Source organism: Pyxicephalus adspersus, chromosome Z, assembly GCF_032062135.1.
Source record: "Pyxicephalus adspersus chromosome Z, UCB_Pads_2.0, whole genome shotgun sequence".
NCBI lineage: Eukaryota > Metazoa > Chordata > Amphibia > Anura > Pyxicephalidae > Pyxicephalus > Pyxicephalus adspersus.
Genome location: NC_092871.1, coordinates 35422498 through 35445086, shown reverse-complemented (window position 1 = coordinate 35445086; position 22589 = coordinate 35422498). Strand labels below are relative to the sequence as shown.

Genomic DNA, 22589 nt, shown 5'->3' with positions numbered 1-22589 from the left:
AAATGGAAATTGGAAGATTTGTAGAAAGTATACTATTGTGTTACTAGAATAAAGTTTACAGTTGAGTGTGGATAATGTGTAAACAGAGTTCACAAAAATAATAATGTGGGGAAACAAAAGAAGGTTATGAATACCTTTAATGAGTCCTTATTTTGCTTTACCTGCAAAATATATTTACACAGATCAGCAAAAAAATGCAAAATATAATCCACAGAGAATAAGGGCTGCTATTGATGTACAATATGTTGGAGATCCACATTACCTTTAGATATTGAATCTTTAGATATTAAGTTTTTCTACCCCCAAAAAATATCTTCAGTTTTCCAATTATGCAAAAAAGCAAGTACTTTTAATTATTTCATCTACACAGGACTGGATAAATAAAGTTACTCTTTCACTCTCTGGTGTGAATATTCTGAACTCCTTTAATAAATCGGCCTCACTGAGAAGGTCTCATTTAACCATACTTGCACCAGGTCACATAGATGGTCTCTGGGAGGCTCCTATCTGATAGCCTGCCAGCTGCCAAGCAGCCACCACCACAGACTCATAAAAAATGAATGAATATCCAGGTGGTTTAGAATTGCGTCAACCTTCCCCATTCTTTCCCAGTAGGGAGGCATGGGCCAGACATTTCCTCAAGCAGCTGTTAGGGAGAAATAACCTCTCCCAACTACCTATGTGAACTAAGTGTGAACTGATGAACAATGTCAGGGGACTGTTGTACACGTCAGATTTTGAACGAGCAAGACGGTGTGAAAGACAGACTACAATAGGAGAATACCAAAAAAATTGAAATGAACAGATCATGTATGCTTTTGTTTGTTTTTTTGATTGGATAACATTAAGAAAATGATTTGCACAATTTTTTTTTCCCACGGGGTTTGCACCGTTGCACTTTACAGATTCACATATAATTGGTGATCTCCAACAATGAATAATGTCTGTCAGTATTACAAATATTTTAAGTCCTGTGTTTATTGGATATTCCATTCTGAAAAAAAAACAAAACCTCTAAATGCAATGAAAAAGACCAATTTTCCTTTACATACCTCCTTTTAAAGTGTTTATTATTATTATTTTTAAACAGTATTTACATAGCGCCAACATATTACACAGCGCTGTACATTAAATAGGGGTTGCAAATGACAGACAGATACAGACAGTGACAAAGGAGGAGAAGAGGACCCTGCCCAGAACAATATACTGCAGGAACATCACTGGTTTCAGGACAGATGTAGTCCCCCTAACAGCATGTCACTAAATCCTGAAGGAAGCGCAGGAGGTTTCCGGAAGCCAATGCACAGCTATTTGCACATGTACATTAAAACACCAAGTGTCATTAGTAACTCTATAATAAAATATAGCCAGAAGGATTACACCTTCAAAATTCAAAGACAAAATGTGAGCCTTACAGACAATGTGTTAAATATTAAAGCCCAGCAATTTAAAGTGTAGGAAACAAATATGCAACCAACCCGAACATAAACAGTTGTATTTGTCAACATTGATTGATGATGGAACTGTCGTGTTCCCAGCCCTCCACTCCTAGCTCTGCGTGTAAACCATTCATCTTACACTACTAGTAGATGGAGCAAGCACTGTTTATCCTGGCTGCTGGTTGTAACCCAGTGCCATTAGGCCCATAGCACAACCAGCTCCACCTGCTTCTTAACGGAGTTTGTGTGTATACTCAATATATACACAAATATCTATCATATATATATATATATATATATATATATATATATATATATGAGAGATATACACATAATTGTAACTTATAAAATTAGCCTTGTAGCCAGAGAGCCCTTCCAAACACTGCAGCTGTCACATTGCCAGAATAAAGTTTTTTTTCCACCCATTCCCACATCTGCCCTCTGATTGTAATAGGGAGTCTGGGCAGTTACATGGGTAGAGTCATTGCTGTTTTTGATTCCACCCAAATCCCTTTTAAAAACAGAACACCCATACACACTCAAGATCCTAGTTAGGTGCAAGGGCTGCTGGGACACATGGTCCAGGAAACGGTAGACATAAAAAGCAGAAGTTGTTTGACACCTTGTAATACATTTCTATTGATCTACATTTCTATTGTTTGACCAAGGTTGTGAAGCTTCTAAGCTACAATTTCCAAAGCATTTAATGCATTTTCCTATAATTGCTCTATGTCCACAAGATGAACTTTTATAAAGAAAACGTGCAACAAGGGGAATCATTGAATATCTTTTTTTTTCCTAAAAATGCTAGTTGGTTGGATGTCTTTGGCTTCAATATTTTAAGTCAGTAACCCCATCTTTTCTCTTACTTTCATTTGTAGTGACACTCAAACTGAGAATAAACCTCCCTAACAAAAGGATACAGAAAACAATACAAACCTGACAGCAGCAACTATTCACCACTCACACACTATCCAAATCAAAAGCTCATTTCTGATTCAATTTTATTCACCGTTTTACAGCTCCATCTCGCAAATTTGCACTTTCAGTTGTGTGACAACCAGCTGCATCCTGTGGTGGCTGGCTGTCATGCCTTGTAATATCCCGTGTAACAGGAGCGGGATAATAATGCAGCCACCTGGAATTTCTGGGATTGGATGTATGTGACTTCTACCCTGTTTCCCCTATATTAAGGCACTGTCTTATATTTTTTGAAATGCCAAAATATGCCCTAGGTCTTATTTTCAGGGGGATGTCTTATTTTTCCATGAAGAAGACTACAGTACACATTTATTGTTGAAAATCACTCATGTGCCATTGATGCCATTGATTGTCCCCTTCTGATCACTCTGTGCCATTGATTGTCCCCTTCTGATCACTCTGTGCCATTGATTGTCCCTTCTGTTCACTGAATTACCTTTTTTTTGCTTCTACGGTACGGCCGGGTAACAGACTCCGTTAGGGAAGGGATCAGCAGCTTGCTTCCTAGTGCGGAGTCGCGGCGGGCGCGTGTGCCGGCTTGTTAGTTTCAGTTTCGCTCTGCACTGCAGCCAGCATCAAGGAGACACACACAGCATCAGGTATCGGAGGAGGTCTTATTCGCGGGTGAGTGCCTTATTTTAAATATTTAAGCAAAAATCGGGGCTGCCTTATCACCGGGGAAACACGGTAGGTGCAGGCAGGTCTAGCTGGCATTCTGAATGTTGCAAGAGGAGATATGAAAAAGGCAATGTAGCCAGGGTTTGAGCATGGAAGGAGGTGTACACCACTGGTTGCCATTCTAATACCAATGCTTATATCAACAACAGCTGGAACCACAGAAACACACGGTGAGTGTCCTTGTTACCATGAGGACATTGAGCACTGCGGCTCCATGCTCACCATCAGACTACAAAGGAGAATGGAAATGGAGCTGTCATGTGACCACAACTGCACCTTAATAAAAAAAATTTTAAAAAATATTTTATATAGAAATAATATACAAGAGACTGTGAGGGGATCAAGGGGAATGATAACTTTGCTGACTGGAGTTCTGCTTTAAGTAAGTCTTCAAGGTGGAAATGAGAGCACAGTCTTGTGTATAAAAAAACATAATTTATTTGTCTGCTTTCTGCAGAATTATTTTGAAACAAAACCAAACATTGCATCTTGTGTTATACGTATTTCACCATCTCATTTTAGGAAAGATTAGTAGCAACAGCTTCTCTTTTCCACAGCCATTCTTCTTTACATTGAGTACAATCGAAGCTATGAAAGCCTCCATCCTCTCTGCAATCCAACGGGGAGGAATTCACCTGAACCAGCCCCCACCTGGGGTATCATAGACAACCCGAGTCCATCAAATAGCCATGGGCTTTGTGTGACAGATAACAATTACAGGCTCCAGTTCATTCATTTCTAGTCCATTAACAACCCCTGAGGATGTTCCAGCTACATAGCACTTTGTGTGCACACACTCATTTTAGTACATGGTCTGAAAAGGTTACTGATCAGTGTAAGCTATGCAGAGGTTATATTTTATAGTCAATCATCTGGCTAAAGCAGCCTATATACCAATTGGATTTTACTTGGATGGTTACATGTCACAGTGTTGTCTCCGATCTCTCTTGTCATGTGACCTATTGGCTATAGCCATTGCAAAACCCTAATGCAAATGTAAAGTGTATGTCTGCCTGATACAAGTGATGGTCATACACTGAATTATCATTCAGCTTGCTATGACTATACTGGAGTGATCATGCTTCTGGAATTTTTTCACCTATCCGTAGGTAATTGACAGGCTGAATCTATTTATTTTGCTATTTTGTTATCAATATTCATTTTACTATGAAATCAAATATAACACACAGAGAGTCATATCTGCTATCATGCCATCCCAAACCTCCACCATATAGCTGATTTTTTCAGGTCACTCTGCAGCTGGCTGGTCATCCTGACCTCTGGTGAAGGCGACCGGTCATTGGCACAGCTGTGATAAAACCTGGCACCAAGTTGGACCTCGTCTCCCAGCAACCTCCCAGCTCCACCGTCACACCATGATAACAGCCCAGGGCCACAGTCCCACCATGACAACAGCCCAGCGCCACAGTTCCACCATGACAACAGCCCAGCGCCACAGTTCCACCATGACAACAGCCCAGCGCCACAGTCACACCATGACAACAGCCCAGCGCCACAGTCACACCATGACAACCACCATGACAACAGCCCAGCGCCACAGTCACACCATGACAACAGCCCAGCGCCACAGTCACACCATGACAACAGCCCAGCGCCACAGTCACACCATGACAACAGCCCAGGGCCACAGTCACACCATGACAACAGCCCAGGGCCACAGTCACACCATGACAACAGCCCAGGGCCACAGTCACACCATGACAACAGCCCAGCGCCACAGTCACACCATGACAACTGCACAGCGCCACAGTCACACCATGACAACTGCACAGCGCCACAGTCACACCATGACAACTGCACAGCGCCACAGTCACACCATGACAACTGCCCAGCGCCACAGTCACACCATGACAACTGCCAGCGCCACAGTCACACCATGACAACTGCCCAGCGCCACAGTCACACCATGACAACAGCCCAACGCCACAGTCACACCATGACAACACCTCAGCATCAGCCACACCATGACAACACCCCAGTCACACCCCCGGCATCCCTCACACCACCTACCTCTACTAATGGCGCATTCTAGTACTATGCAATAGAAGCTCCGTAATATGAGCGGCGCTGGGTGTCCGGACAGGCAGCATTATACGAAGCACATCCCATGGATGCTACACAACACTCACCAATACAGCCCGGCAAGCTGGCTTCTCTCCGGCTCTGACACAATCTATCCCTCCAGCCTCTCAGCCGCCGCTTCTTCAGGTAAATGACCGACAGTAACCTCAGTCTCCGGAAACCCGCCGGTCACGTCATCTGATTCGATAGGGGGAAGCCAATCACTGACGCCCCCCTTTCTCCCGCCCTTTTCCTTTTCCTCTGTTCATCAACTAAAGGGGATTCCAGCGGGCGCATGCGCAGTGTGTGTGTACCTGCCATGTGTTACTGCGTAGGAAGAAGTGGTGTGATTGTAATGTGTCAGAGCCAGACCACCAGGAAATGACTCCTCGTTGGAGCATTTCAGCCGTGTGAGAGCATCGGGGGTGCCGGGCCTCCAGCTGCTGTCTGATGAGCTCGATTTTTCCTATGGATGCATCTTACTGATGTAACCTTCTGCAACTTCACCACGGTACACCGGGGCCCCATATCATCATGATAGTCAGGCCCCACAGAGAGCCCAGCCATTGTGAAGGCAATGGGTTGTACGAGAGCATTAAGGAAAATAAAATAATTCCATGATGTCATAGACAGCACGATTACAGACATTATTGAGACCCAGGACAGGCATGGGCTCAGCAAATGAAAGCAAAGCTTTACTACATATATTTGCTTTGTTATAAATAAAAAGCTGCAATCATGGCTGTTTCATATATATCAGATAAAGATTCAATGCACACATGCATGTAGTTACAAGTTCTGTTCCTAATTTGACCCATCACAGCAAAGCCAACAAGCACTGTACTGTCTGGGTGCTATGGCCTTGAATGACCTTGAATTTATCTTTCAAGGGATTGTCAGCTGCCTGGGAGAGATTATTGTCTACTGTGCAAATTGGAGTGGTCTGAACAAGTCCTCAGACATTTTACCATTTACCCAAAACATGTATGTAGTCAGAGAAGCCGGAACACCTGATAAGCAAACCTGTTGTAAACCATAAACTGAGGGTAGTTAATACACTGAACCAGGACAGCTAGCATTTATAAAAAGAAAGTCAGACATGGCAGCCCCCATGCTTCTTTCTCTGCTCTCTTTGTTGTATTCTGAATGAAGATCATAAACATTTGCATTGTCGCTGGACATCCATTAAGCCATTTTTTGAATTATTGAAAACCCTTTTAAGTACATAAAAAGAAAGGGAAGAAAAAATAACAGAATATTACTTACATGTTACTGCAAGTTCTATTCATATTCATGCATTTCCTCTGGTGGCGTTCTGAATGGAAGCTAAGGGTGTATTGCTAGCTGTATGTTTTGTACAACCCCAAATCATCCCAGATGTCCCTTTTTCCTTTTCTGCTTTGTCTTAGCAATGAAAAGAAGCAGCGCATGACCTGGCCTAATACCATCTGTGGTTCAGGATTGTGTCTTTTACTGACTTCTCTTCTTCCCATCCCCCATGGTTGGCTTTACTAGGGGCTAATTGTGATACATCTATTAACACATAATAAGCTTTATTTGCAGCCTGCAGCAGAAAAATAACCTACAGCAGGACAAAGCGTGCTAAATATTTAGAATAAATAAATGGAGATTTCCACAGGCCATTGTATTAAGTAATATTAAAAGGTAAGTATGGGATTAGGTAAAGTGTTGGGCTTTTTTTGCAGCCCATAACATTTCAGTTATAGTAGCCAGATCAGTTAAAGATGATTCTGATTAGTTGCTGTGCGTTACTGCACGCTTTGCTTACTGACCTCAGGTGGCCATACCTTGGTGGATGATCAATATGATGATCAATATCTTCCTCATATCAATCCTCTACCTGGCATAACCACCCTGCATCCATCACCTGGCTAGATTCAGTGGAGCAGATCTCCCCTACTGACAAACTAATGCAATTTATTGAGGAGTGTTCCCTAACAATCATCAGACAATAGGAGATATTTCTGCTATTTACTAAAACAACCAGCAATCACTGCAGAGCTGTGTTACTAACATGAATGATGAGGACTGCTCCCAATGGCAGCCGATTCTTGAGGAGTGCTGCCAATTGATTTACATTAGCCTGTTGGGGTTACAAGGAATCTATTAAAAGTGCAGGGAATGCAATTCCAGATGGTATTCTGTACACAAAGCACTTTTGCAACAACTGCAATTATTTAGCATTTTATATCTTGCTGGCTGCAGACTGAAAGGTAATATATAATTTATTAACATGAAATGACAAAATGGAGAATGAAGCCATTATATATGTCATTTTTTTGTTTAATAAAGCTGAAAGTATGTACTTTAATACTATAATGACCCGATGATCTATATAAAGAGGAAGGGAAGTGACTGATACTGACAATGCAGAAATAAAAGCAGCAGATCTTGTGGTTGCCGTTAGGAAGAACTCAGCAAAGATGCAAATATTTCAGTGTTTTCATACATGCAAAGCACATTTGCTAATGGAAACAATAGACAAGGCTTTCTTTTCTCTTTTCCCCCTCATTACTTTTGTCTTTCTAATGCTATCTAAACGTCTGGGTGGGTCAGTGAGTCACCATTCAAATTTGGCCAGTGGCCACAAATGACCCTTGTGGTCTATGTCTATGTGGTCTATGTATGTGTCCTTGTGGTCTATGTATCATGGAGTTCCGCCCACTTTGCCGGAATGAACCCAGAATGATGAATCCAGATCATGCCCCTTTAACTATTTTTAACCCAAACTCCTTTTGTAAATGCAAAGACAGTTCTGATATTTTGTCATTAGAGGAAGAAGTGATGGCACCCTTTCTGACATATGACATAGTTCATAGCAATTGGTCACCAGGCCTGAGCACTTCATCATGAGAGGTCACATACTCCCTCATACAGGAGAACACAGGAAATGTAATGGTAGCCACAAAAGAATGACAAGGGGGAGCTCTGGAGAAGTAAATATAAAGTAATCAGTGGGGATCTATTGAAAGCTCTGAGTCAGTGGGATTTACCTTCCTTAAGCTACGTACACACTTCCAATTATTATCGTCGGAAAACGAACGACGAACGTTCCTGCACGATATATATGAACGATCGTATAGCACCGTTGGTTACTTTTTTACTAACGATTTTTTGCCCAATCGATCGTTCGTCGTTCGATTGGAACGATAAAAATTGGAAGTGTGTACGCACCTTTAGTCCCCTTCAGATGTCAGATAGACCAGATCAGATGATTGTTGTCTGAAATGATCTTTTGTGATCGTTTCCAATAACGGATGAATAAATGGGCCCTATACATACAGTGCCATTCTGTTAAATTGAGATCAGAGGGAAGGGGGAGGATGAGTGAGCTTAACCCCATGGTGCTCTCCCCCATAGGAGTGCACAGCAATCTTTCCTGATCAATCATTCACCTATCCACCACAGCAGACTGTACACATCAAATTTGAGATGAACATGGCCATTCATCTCTGACGTGTACAAAGCATTAGTTCACTGCGTCCTCGTTGAGTTGAATAGCTATTTATAATTATCCAACCAGCAATGTGATAGCAAAAAAAAAATAGGGGGAAATCCCTATTACAGGAATAGAGGATAAATCTTTCAATAAGGACATTTGTTCCAATGACAGCTGTCTTAGAAGGGATTTTATTGACATTGGCATATTTCTCATATTGGGTTTACAAGCAGAAAGTGTAGGGAAGTCTGACAGCTAGTTTAACCTATCCCAACTATGTCCAGAATGATAAAAACATCTTTGCCTTTAGATATAATTTAATAATACAAATAATGTACAGCACTTTATCCTAGGAAATAAAAGGGGTAATTTACAGGATACTTTGTTACACAGTATGAAGAGTATTTATCTTACAGAAATTTGGAAACATTTCAGGAATCTGCATTCAGCTGACTGTGATGTTCCAGTTACTGAAAAGTGATTTCTGATTAAATGCTTTAAATAACTCTCCATTTCAAAAGCCTTGGAAATGACGTATAAATTATTGCGAAATAATGTACTGGTAATAATACTAGCGGATGTGGGGCCGTTACTTTGAATGGGTAGTTCAAAAAGACAACCAGAGATAAAATGAGAAAGGTAAGGCTGCAGAGAGTGAGATAATGTGAAAAGTGCAGTTGCCTATAGCAACAAGATATTACATATAAGCTGACTGCTGTAATATAGAATCTAATTTGTATTCATATTATTGATATTATTTATATTATTGAATTATTAGACTGAAGATACATTAATGACGTTCTTTAATGTTTATACACTGTAGCATTTACATAATTTTCTTGCAAATTCATTTACCATCTTTTTTTACTTTTGTTGTTTATACAATAAACAAGCTTTCTTCTTATGTCCTTGACAACTGCTATGTTTACTAATGTAGTACCTTTAATGTTTGTTTTATGTGTTATATGTATCTAAATATATCTTTTTATTATAAAAATGTTTTTATCTGAATTCCTTTTATACAGACAGTGGAACAAATAGTTCTAATTGGCAAAAGTTATTTCACAAAGTATCCTTATACATGCTACTTAAGAGAAAGCATACAAAGTAAAGTATACAGTTACCGTGTCCTGTTTAGATTTGGATTCTAGGCAAACCCCAGAGATATACGTGATGTGGAAAAAATCCATTGCGCATTGTTTTATAAAGCTGATAAATTAGCACAACAAAATGACAAAGCTAAGCGTGTACAGTTAAAACACAGTAAATTTACTTAGAGTATGTTCAGACTTGTGGGTATAAACCAAGGCAATTACTGCCCCCAGGCTCCTACTTCAAAGATTAGACACCTGGAATGTTAAAGCTATCACTGCAAAAGCCTTGCAGAGCTGTTTATTTTTCTCTATTTTTTAGGCGTTTTCAGGATTTAGATTGTAAAAACTGTAAGTGATGAAAAATACTTGCACAGGCTTTTTTAAGCTTTGTAAGCTGCACCAATTTAAGTCTATTCTTCCTACTGACCACCACACCTACTGTATATACTGTGAGATACTATAGTAATTTGTATTAGGGGTTCCCTGAAGACCTGAAATTATTTCAAGGGTTCCCCAATGTTAAAAAGGCAGAGAAACACTGGTCTATTGAGTAGGCAGGGATGACAAACTGCCCCTGGTTGCTCCAGGGAGTGTCCAAGAAACTTGTGACATTACTGCTGCTTCCAACCGCCTGGCAGAAAAAGTCCCATTCGGTGCAATGTTAACCATTTTCTGCAAGCAGTTTTGAGCAGTAAACAATTCCAAATCACTTGCAAAAAAATTCTATTTTTAACATAGCTTTACCTGGAAAATACCGGTAGGTGAAATATAGTGTGTATATCTACACTTTGCTGTCTAATATTTAGTTCCAAAGAAAGCCAAATAATATAATGAATTATATTTTAATTACCAGTGCATCTATTCTAAGTGCAGCAAATCAATCACAAAAGCCCCGATTAGTGATTGTGAGGGAGGACGGGTTGTCCAGCATCCCCAGATTACAGGTATGAGGGAGTAGGTTGGGCTGTTGAAATGCAACAGTTTCTGATTGAAAGATTGATAAAAGCAAGTTTGTATGCATTGCAGTGTGATTTTTAAACTCAATCTTTCTGTTGTATTTGTCTTTTCAAAACACATACTCTGTCAGGGATCATTCACTTGTACTCCTCAGCAAGCAACGTTTACTGATGTTTGACAAAAATTGGATTTTTCAATTCCTAATAGGAAAAACAAGTTTACAGTTACCATATTTACAATAATGCAAGCATTACAGTCACTGTTATGAGCCAGTCTCAGTCCATGTTCACCCTCTGCTGGAAATTTGTGTAACTGCTGTGAATCTGAATCATAAAAATGCCCAAATTTAGAATTCAGTTAAAAATATACTCAAAGTAAATAAATCAGAACAGGTGAATGATATGGCTGTTGTGTTATAGCGGCACAATACAATCAGTTCAAATGATTGCACAGTATTTGTACTGGCTTCTTTACCAAGAGCTATGCAATTAGGTTCATTTAAGGTGCGTACACACTTCCAATTTTTATCGTTCAAAACGAACGACGAACGATCGATTGGGCAAAAAATAGTTCGTAAAAAAGTAACCAACGACGCCGACGAACGAGGAAAGTCGTTGGAAACGAACGACCGGACCGGCGGATCGGATTGGACGACGATCGTTGAACATCGTTCGTGTGTACGGTCGTTCGTTGATCGTCCATGGTCTGAGCATGCGTAATGAACGAACGTTCGTTCACTTTCCTGTCGTGCACATAGTTCCTCTATCGCTCAAACGATCGTATCTATTGTGTGTACAATATCTACGAACGATCGTGTCGTTATCTCTATGTGCAGGATTGGTGCTATACGATCGTTCGTAGATATCGTGCAGGATCGTTCGTCGTTCGTTTTCCAACGATAATAATTGGAAGTGTGTACGTAGCTTTACTTCCCCCCAAATTGACCATAGACTGTGTAGTCAAGTGACATATGTTTTTAGTAGGGATATTAGATTGTAAGCCCCTTTTTTTGTGGAACAGCTAGTGAAATGACTATGGACTTTGTAAAGTGCTGCATAATATGCACTAAAATATAAATACTGGATAATAATAATAATATTATAAAAAAAACAGCCTAAACCTTTTTTTCAATTTACAGTTTATCCAGGCACCTAGACTCTTGTACTACATAGGTGTTTTTCCAAAGGACATTGTACACGTTGTTGCCAGTTGGAAGCAGTTTTACCATTGGGCCGAAAGAGTTCATTCATGATTCTTTTTATGGCAGGCTTAACTTGAGTTGGTGCTACATGTAAACAATTAAAAATATTTGTGAACTGAAAAGTAAAAACATAAAAAGTAACCACTATGCAGGGCTTGTGCAGCCACTTGCGAACTCCTGCGCATGAAATGCCTAACAATGTCAGCCTGTTACTGCTTCCTGACACCTAGTGTTTGATAGTAGGGATCTGGGGGTGGTAAACGCAGCAGTAAAATACGGCTAGCCTGAACATGTCCAAAAAAACCTAACTTCAGATAAAATTTTGTTTTAGATAAAATCTAATTTGTAATTTTCAACATATTAATTACTGTATATAATATCTACCCACTCCTGTCTGGGCACCAGGCATCTGACATGTAGAATTCAATTGCACAATACATGATCGCTGATAAGAGATTGGTACTGGACCAACACTCATTGGTTTTTTTTTGTTTTGTTTTTTTTTTTTTGTTAGTAAATCAGTGATTAAAGGTAACCTGCCAGTGAATACACTTTGACATGGAGAGAGTGGGAACTATGCTCAGTTACCTGTATTAGCCAGAAAACCTTCCCATGAAGCCTCAAAGCGAATTTTAACTTTAACAGCTCATTAGGTAATAGTGCTTTTTAAAAAAAACCTGCATCAAACCTAGGTAAAGAGAAAAACATAAGAAATATAACCAGCTCATGTTAAGGCTGCTAAAGTTATATGCGTAACTGCCTACGTTTCCTGTAAAAGTTCAGCCCCACTGTTTTGCCATTGCAAGTTTTCATATTGACCCTTTAATGTATTGATGGCCTCAGCAGGCGGGGGTCGTTATTGAATAGGGCTTAGCCCCCACACAATAGGAGTTTTAACTAACAAATGTAATAGCAGGTTATGTGAGGTACATAAAAGCATTACATAATAGTATCCCTATTTTTTGGGTTTCATCCAAATCAGGTGATCTCTATAGGACAGTGCTGAACAATGGGTCTCAGGGAACAAAGTAAGTGATTGGGTTACAAATCTAAATCAAATTTTTCTTTACACTCAGGTAAGTTAATACTAACAATGTATGTTCCTCCTGCTCCCTCTCCATTATATTTTAATCAATCAGACAAGTAAAATACAATTTCTGATAGGTTGCTAGGTGTTTTTTAACTTTGCACAGACATGCCAAAGAACTTCAAAAAAGTTTATGGTGTGATATATGTACAGTGTTACAAAAATTAAGTGACTTGAATGTTAGAAAATGTATTTCTCAAATCTCCTCAAAGAAACATATGTAGGTATAGGCTATGTAGCTTTCTAAGGCTCCGTACACATGTCAGATGATTCTCGTCTGATTATTTTTCAGGGCTAGTATCGGATGAGAATCTGGCGAGTGTACAGTGGCCGTCCAACGTAGTACGTGGATCCATCCTGGCAGATACAGGAACAATGAAATGACCATAATGCAAGTGAAGGGGAGGGGATTCAGATGAGAGAATCTTACTTTTGGATACTGTAAAAAACCTAAAGCAACTCATCTACCATGGTTAAGCTAAGTTCACAGCAAAAATGCATGCATTAATGCATTGTATATAACTGCATGTAGACATGTATTGAAGCATGTTACATTTTGCATTAGTGCCCCTATAATGTAGCATGAGCCCTAAACTTATTTGTGGGCAAACTCTCCGCTGACCCCTTTTCTACTCTTCTCCAACGCAAAACCACATGGTTTTAATTTTCCTTATGAAGAAAGGTATAGTCACCCAAATCCACCATCCAGGTTCCTTGACAGTGACACTCCTGGGTTCAGGGAACTGTTCTTCTACCACTGGCATTGTGCCTGTACCAGACTGTTCCTGACACTGCCCTCGTTGTTCATGTCATCACTGCTGGTCTTCTTAACTGTTTAAAGACCAATCCATTGGAAAGCCAATAGAAGCATCCATGACAAGTGGGATTGTTGTGAACATGCAAAAAGATACCCCACTGGGAAAAGATCTGTGCTGGAGAGTCACATTACTGTAGGTGAGTAAAAATGAGACATATTTTTTTCAGCAGTGAGTTATAATTATAAGGATGTTGGGTAAGAGCTGGGGAATGAGTTAGAGTCATCCTGGAAATCAGCCTAAAAACTGCAAAACATTGGTGCAAATAGGTCAAAGCTGGTGAACAGTGTGAATAAGCCCTAACCATAGATGCGATACTAATTTTAGTTGGAATATTCTTCTAGTAAAGTAAAAATATATTTTTATGACTATGAGCTCAAAGCAAACACAGATCAGGGCTCATTTTGACCAATCTAGCTTCCCTTAAATGTCCTTTTAACAGGAAATCATGGGACTTTATCAAAGTTGTGCTAGGAATTTCACAATGATTGAGTTACTTTTTTCAGCTTCTTGGCATTTTGATTGTAGAAAGCATTTCCTTTGGGGACTCTTTGACGTTTTTGTCTTTTTCATCACACTGACTAAAAAGCTCTTTACTGTTTCATGGAAACAAAGTTTTCACTCAGTCAGTGCTTACCTTGGCTTAGCAAATTAATTTTAGTCCTAGAGAATGGTGTATTTAATTGCACCCAAAATTGCATACAAGTAAGGGAAAATCATCTTATGACATTACACAAAGGCAGATAACACAAAAAAGGTCCAGCATTTCAGGATTTCTCCTTACTTTCTATAATGTGACAATTATAGTATTTTAAACTTTCTCAGTGTATCTGTGTCTCTTTTATTTAGAAAAATAGGTAAATTTTTAATCAAGATCAAATAGATCACCTAATACCTAAAACAAATATAGTATTTGTTATACCCCTAATACCTAAAACAAATATCTTTTCAAATAAAAAAATCATAATAATAATCTATTCACTAAATGCCAAGTATTGTAATTCAACTCATAATTTAAAATCTTACATTTATATCTTTCTAGTTTTAATCTGCATATGTCTCTTGTAACAAAACAAGATAGCAGGAATGGTATGTACTTGAATTGAAACTTCTTTTGGCTTTTATTTAGTTAAAAAAAAGATAATTGTGTTCATGGCCATTTTAGCAGTACATTTTTCTGCTGATAAAGTTGTTTAATCTAAGATGAAAAGACAGCTAGAAAAAAATTATTGCTAAAAAACACGGGGACACTGTGATGGCACTGTTAAACTCAGCCTTTCTTGACCTTTAGAACATGGGGGAACCCATTTTTCTTTGGCAAACCTCCACTATAATTACTATATCCACAGCTCAAAGTACACTAGCCTGGCTGTCAGTGGGAAGAATGACATCCTTACAACTAACTAAAATGATCATTGGAGTGAATAAAATTACAAGAGAGGCACAAATTGCTTATTGCTTAAGGAACCCTCAGCAACCTCTGGAAGAACCCTAGAGTTGCATAGAACCTTGGTTGTGAAACAGAATAAACTCCTCAAAATCTTTGAAATTATTTATTCACTAAGTATAAAAATTAACTGTTTATCTCAGAGCACAGGCTTGGTTTACCTCTAATATCAGGTTCTACTAGCAGACTGGGCTAAATAACAAGCTGGTCTCAAGTTCAAGACCAGTAATTTTATCAACTCCTAATTATCTAATGCAATGTGCACCAGGGTTGTACTCTCGCTTTGCTTATTTTTTAAACTAAGCTACGCTATGTTAAATTATTTAAGTAAAACCTTAAACAGAAACGTATAAACCCTGAAGAAGGAACAATGACTGGGAGAATTCCTTTATCCAAGACAAAGCAAGACAGGAGCTGATTTTGCCCATATAGCTCCCCCTTGAACTAAAATAGCACTTTTAGTGGACTGATCTAACCTTTTCACTGTCAAGGCTGTAAAGATTATGTCAACACTTTTACTGTTATAGAAACAAACTCTTGGTCCTGGTACATGGCTTTCAGATTCTGATGATAATACCACCCGCAAAACTTTTAAAAAAATTGTTTCTTTACCAATCACTGGCAAAAGTAGCTCTACCCCTTTACCCCTTTGCTGGGGACACTCCCCTTCTAGTGTTTCCACTCCTGATCTCTGATGTCTTGTTAAAACATAGTCTCATTTTTGTAGAAGCCCTTGACCAGGGTAGTGCGGATCCCTTGCCCTGGTACATTCCCCTCCCCCCCCTTATTCTTACTAATACTATATAAACGACATACTCCTTTTTGGACTTAAATTGGCTGGCAAGCAGCCGTTTATTTACAAACAATAACATATATTTTCATAAAATAACCATAAATTAAATAACTTAACATACATAACATTAATTAACTTTAAATAGCATAAATAACAAAAATAATCAACATAACCTCAATATTAACAACTGACCTTACCTTCCCCCCGACCCCAACCGCCACCGCGCCCAAGGATGACTCCTCACCCTTGAGCGCCCTTCCACACCCGCAGGGCCCTCTGCACCCCATCCTGCAGGCCCAAGGACCACAAATCCGTTCCAATGGCATTCAGATGTACCCCGTCTTTCCTCAGGAAGCGAACTGTGTCCTCCTCCAACTCCCGGTGCCGTACCACCACTCCTCCATGCCTGGCAAGAAATCTCCCAACCTCCTGGTTCACCTTAATCCTTCCCCTATTAACACCCGCCATAGATCTCGCCCCCCTCCACGAGGTCCTTGCTACTATATCAGACCACACTATCACCATCCCAGGAAACTCCACCTGCAACCGCAACAAATCCAGCCTAATATCCCTAATCAATTCCCTGATCCCTCTCTTACACAGATCGTTACCTCCAGCGTGGATCACCAGTACATTGGGCGGTCTGTCCAGCGACGCCAATTTCCTCACCTCCGGTACCACACGACTCCAAAGCATACCTGATATCCCAATCCACCGAACCGTGGCTTCAGACCTAGCCACCCCCAGTTGTCTGCCGTCCTTCCAGACCTCTGCTCTCTTGGCACCCCACCACACATAAGAATGGCCAATAATCCACCGCTTGTATCAACCTGTTAAATCAAATGTGGCCGCACATACACTCTAAACCGCCTAGATTCCCACCTCCCAATTTTCTTAATCATGGATTCACCCAAACCCCATCTTGCCGCCTCTGTGGCTGCCCCAATCCGGAATGAATGCGCGGAATACTCCTCCGCCTTGACCCCCAACCTACCCAAACCTTGCCGGAAGACAGACACAAACTGAAAAGGGGACAAAAATGTCCCATCCGCATGTTCCAACAGTGGACCACTCCCCTCAGGCCTAATCGTCAACAGATCCTCCACCGCTCGCACCGGACAAACCTTGGAACCCTGTAAAGCAAACAAATGCACATAAAAGCCTTTACCCCCTTGATCCGTCTTGGACCGCCTAATCTTCAGACTTACCTTATCCGCAGTAAGCACAACATCCTCTACAAAAATTCCCCCGGGCCTATCCTTTGCTGGACTCACCAGTTCTCCAACTCTCATAGCCCCAAAAAATGCCATGACAAAAGCCGCCCGAAACAAAACGGCCTCATAGTTACCAAAACAAATAACCCCCAACTAACCTTTGTAACAATTCAAAAGTCACAGGCCTCCTCCTATCCTGTACTTGCTTACCCCTCCGGAACCCTTTCAGCGCTTGCCTTACAATAAAGGCCTTCGTACAATCCTCCTCCCCCCTAAGTTTAAAACCAAACGCCAACCCTGCTACAAATCTATTGACCCCAGCCACCGACACCCCTTCAGCAAATTTTTTGGCCAACAGCCATAACACCCCCTGAAGCGGTTGCCTAGCACCACCCTTACCTGCCTCTGTCTCCCATGCCTTCCATTCCTCCCATACTTTGGAATACGCCCTCCAGGTTCCCTCACTCACCGAATTCTGAACTAAACCTTCGATAATCCCCTTGCAACATCCCAAAGATGACCCGGGCATTGATGACCGACTCCCTCTGCCTCTGGAGCTAACTCTCGAAACCGCTGCCACTGAAAGCGAGACAAAGCATCGGCCACTGTGTTAGCCACTCCCGGAATATGCCTAGCAAATATAAAGACATTGTGCTCCATACATTTAAAAACCAAATGACGCAACAACAGCACCGCAGGCCCAGATGATACTGAAAAGCTGTTGATCGCCTGCACCACCCCCATGTTATCACAATAAAAACGCACTTTCTTATTCGCCAATTCCCTCCCCCACAATTCTAACGAAACCACAATTGGAAATAATTCTAACAAAATCAAATTCCCTGGCGCTTTCACCCCAGCCGTAGCTGCCGCTAACCTTCTGCAAAACACTCTGCCCATGCGCACCACCCTACATGCAAAATTTAGCTTCCCCAGCAACGACTGCACCTCCTGTAGCCTCATTTTTCATCCTGCCCGTGGCTGCCTGCACTTCAGCCCGAAGCGCAGCCAATTTCTCCACTGGCAACCTACTCTCCATTGCCACTGTATCTAACTCAATGCCCAAAAACGTTAAGGCCGTCACCGGCCCTTCCGTTTTGTCATCCGCTAATGGAAACCCAAATCTTTCTGCCACATGCTGCAAAGTAGCCAACAATACTCTACACACCTGACTCCCCGCCGGCCCAATCACTAAGAAATCGTCCAAATAGTGAATCACAGAGTCTATTTCTGACACAAAACGAACCACCCATTCCAGAAAGGTACTGAACTGCTCAAATAATGCACAAGAAATAGAACAACCCATAGGGAGACACCTGTCGACATAATACTCCCCCCCCCATATACAACCCAACAACCTCAGGCAGCCAGGGTGAACCGGTAACAGCCGGAAGGCGGCCTCAATATCCGCCTTTGCCAACAAAGCCCCCGGCCCATACCTGCGCACCCACTTAATCGCCGCATCAAAAGAAGTATAAGCTACTGCACAAGCCGCCGGATCAATGCCATCATTAACCGAACCCCCCCAAGGGTACGACAAATGATGTATCAGTCGATATTTACCTACCTCTGTTTTGGGGACCAATCCTAAGGGAGAAATCACCAAACCTTCCAGCGGCGGGCAAGGAAAGGGGCCACTCATCCTACCTAGACTCACCTCTTTATCCAATTTAGCTTTCACCACCTCCGGAAATCGCAGCGCAGAATTCAAATTCCTGGGTTCCCTCGCCGTGCCCACCACCTCACTGGGAATCCAAAAGACCTCCTTAAACCCCTCCTCCAAGACCTTGGCTGCTGCTCTATTGGGGTATTTATCTAAAAAGGGGGCCATCCTTCCTACCTTCAGTGGCGTCAGCCCCTTTTCCAACACCATCCCCCCCTCTCCCCGAACCTTGTATAAAGCATCTTGTCTGTCCATGGTTGCCCCCACAACCGGCGCATTCATGGCGAAATCGACAACTCCCCCCAAATTTGCACACCCCTTCATTAAACAACCCCCCTTTCCAAATTAAACCGCTCAAGTGTAAGCAAAGAAAATATATCTACATATTCCCCTTTTAAAATTTTTTCTCTCGTTTCCTCCTTTAAATGCACCCCAAATGGACCCTCAAAGCACACATAAACCTCCCCTCTTGCTGCGTCCCCAATCAAGTCCTTGTCCCCAGCCCCCCCCCGCTCCCTGATACCCCAACCCCCCAGCGGACCCCCAAAGGTCCTACCTTGCCGCCCCGCGTCCTGGGGTCCTGCGGCCACTCCTTCCGGGTCCCGCACCGCCTCCGGCACCTGGCCCGCTTCTTCATCCTCCGATGAGGACACCTCTCCCTCGGACCGCTCCATTTCCGGGATCGAAGCCGGTCCTACGTCACTTCCGGGCTACTCCGATGACGCGGCCCGGCTCCACCCCGCGTCACTTCTGGTTTCCTTCCGACCACGAGGAGCATCGATGGACGCCATCTTCTTCCTTCTTCCAGCCGACCAAGACTCACGCCGATCTGGACGCCGTCTTCCCGCCACTGGACCATCAGGGGCGCAATCCTCCGGACCACCAGGTAACTGTCCTTCCCAGGCCGCGTCCCCGACCGGGCCGGCCGCCTTCACCTTCCGCCGGGCCCCCACAGTACGCGAGGCCCCGGCTTCCAGTGAGGCCCTCCACCGTTGATCAGGCAACCCGGGCGAACGGGGGCTGCGCTCCCTAACCGCCGCAGCCCCCTTCCCGGACACCGCTCGCCTGGACCTCGCAGAACGCGAGGTCCCGGCTTCAGGTGCGGCCTCCCCTGACAAGGCCGCACCTGAACCTACACGAGGGCTGCGGCCCCTGGCGCCCGCAGCCCCCTTGTTGACTGGTTTTAACTGGGACCTCACACCGCCGGAGGTCCCAGCTCTCAGCGAGCCCTCCACAAAGGAGGCCTCTTTGTCTGTTATCAGGGGGCTGCGCTCCCTGACAGCCGCAGCGCCCCTGCCCGCACTCCGCCTAAGAAGGGGATTCCTCCCTGTCCTGGGGCAGCTCTGGGCCAATCTGCGCCTGGCCCCCCTGTCAGGAGGGTCCCTGGAGGGGCTCCCAGCGTGGCGCTGAGTGCGAGTAAAGGGTTCAGGACTCAAGCGCACCGGAGGCCTACTCCTCCGTGGCCGTAACCCCTCTAATCTACCCTGTGGGGGACCCCCTGTTGCACCCCCCACAGCCTCTGCAACCCTATCCTGCAGCCAAGCTCCACCATGTGAAGCCGCTGCCCTCCTAAGCTGACTCATTAATGCGTCAAAAGACTCCATTAATCCTGCTGCATCAACCCCCCAATTTTCTTCTTGTAAAACTGTGACGATCACCTACACAGCTCCCTTATATCCCCATATTCTCTCCACCCCTTATTGATGTACCTCCTCTTATTTTCCTATTCCTTCCCCTGCATCTTTCAAACTCCCCCAATCGTAACCTTCGCTGCCAACTCCTGCCCCCCCTTGCTCTTTTCCCTGGGCAGCCCCTTACACCCTTGTCATGAGGCCCTGCTCTAAATGCTGTGGGCCTCTCTGTAGTGATGACAGGTCCAGCAACCGTTCTCTGCTGCATCTTATGAAACCACTGACTCTTCTGGGTCCTCAGTGATCCCCTCTGGCCATTAGACGACCACTGATGATGTATAGGGGAGTTCCTTGGCATCTAGGTCTACAATTACCTGATAAATGAATCAAATTCTAACATGTACCAAAAATGAAACATATATTTTAATGGACTGGTCTTAAATTCTGTATCATTTTGACTGATACTTTGTGCAAGTGTACATAATATATTTTAATCCCAAATTGCAATTTGATCCCAAATTGATTGTGACCCTCCGACACAGAAACAACCTAATTGTTACAACTAATAATAATTGGCATACATTATTTGCCTATTTAAGCCCACAGGGTACTGTATTGTGATAAAATAGAAACGTTTAGGAGGAAGAAAAAGATAATAATAAATAACCTGATAAGGTTTGGTAGTCCACATTTTTACACAAGACTAAAGCTGCGTACACACTTCCAATTTTTATCGTTCAAAATGAACGACGAACGATCGATTGGGCAAAAATCGTTCGTAAAAAAAGTAACCAACGATGCCGACGAACGAGGAAAGTCGTTGGAAATGAACGACCGGACCGGCGGATCGGATTGGACGACGATCGTTGACCATCGTTCGTGTGTACGATCGTTCATTGATCGTCCATGGTCTGAGCATGCGTGATGAACGAACGTTCCTGTGGTGCACGTATCTTCCTGTATCGTTCAAACGATCGCATCTATTGTGTGTACAATATCTACGAACGATCGTGTCGTTATCTGTATGTACAGGATCGGTGCTATACGATCGTTCGCAGATATCGTGCAGGATCGTTCGTCGTTCGTTTACCAACGATAATAATTGGAAGTGTGTACGTAGCTTAATAGATACTTAAAAACCAAAACAAAAATATTTGTGTGTTTAGATACCCTTTAAAAACATATTTCAGTATAGTTTTTTTCTAACAAATGTTTATGATAAATGACTATGGTAGGGATAGATCGTTAGCTCACTGGCAGACATCTAGTGACATGACTGGATGTTTTAGGTTTAAACCTGTCTAAAAATTCTCCTGAATGACATTCCAGCATAATCTTTTTAAAATGGTATTTTCAAGCATTTAACCTTTGCACCTTTTTACTAGATTTTACCTGTTCACATTGTTATGCAGTCACTATCATTAGTCAGTAAATTTGGAACATCCAGGAAGGCCAAACAGTTTCTATTTGTGCTGGCATTTCCCCCTTAAATTGTTATTTTTGGTATTTTAAAGTGATTACTTAATCAGCAACAGGAAATTTGAGCTGTCAATTACATTTTAACTTGCATACATAAAAGAACAACATATGGTCTTATGGGTGGTATGAAATTATCAAGGCATGTTTCCTTGGCAATAATCTAATGTGTCTAAAATCAAGATAAACTAGGATTTTAATTTAGTTCTATTTCTTGTTATTGGCTTGCTTAGGAGTTTTATTCCAGGAGGTTGATACCTATCCTTCAATGAGTGGGACCAAATGGGTAAACACTTTTATTGACTGTGTGGCCTGGGAGTGGAGTGCTTTTAATTCATAAAAGTTTAAAGGGCTGATTTCTACTGTTAACCGTGCTTGTGGAAAATACTGATTTGTATAAACTAGATTGTTTTAAAGTGAGAAAGCACCAACATCTAATAGATGGATGGGGTTCCAATGTCTATGGTCATAAATGAGATCTACCGTGTTTCCCCGATGATAAGGCAGGGCCATCAAATAAGACAGCCCCCCCTTTTTAGGAAAAAATGAAAAATAAGCCCCCCCCCCCCGC

General features: G+C 42.2%; 1 protein-coding gene and 1 long non-coding RNA gene across 5 annotated transcripts in view; one reads left to right on the top strand and one right to left on the bottom strand.

Annotated features, from left to right (window-relative positions):
• Positions 1-5381, bottom strand: part of ACSL4 (acyl-CoA synthetase long chain family member 4) — a 47823-nt gene extending 42442 nt beyond the window's left edge. For 2 of the 4 annotated variants that reach the window (XM_072430114.1, XM_072430110.1), the window contains exon 1: positions 5249-5381. The gene's annotated coding sequence lies outside the window, so the exon portion shown is untranslated. Of the gene's footprint in view, positions 1-5129; positions 5146-5248 lie in introns of those variants that run through there. The other 2 variants (XM_072430115.1, XM_072430113.1) reach the window with 2 other exon arrangements.
• A 3011-nt stretch (positions 5382-8392) lies between these two features.
• Positions 8393-22589, top strand: part of LOC140343997 (uncharacterized) — a 37316-nt gene continuing 23119 nt past the window's right edge. Inside the window, exons 1-2 of the long non-coding RNA XR_011923440.1 lie at positions 8393-9279; positions 13272-13933. This is a non-coding gene — a long non-coding RNA (uncharacterized lncRNA). The remainder of the gene's footprint in view (positions 9280-13271; positions 13934-22589) is intronic.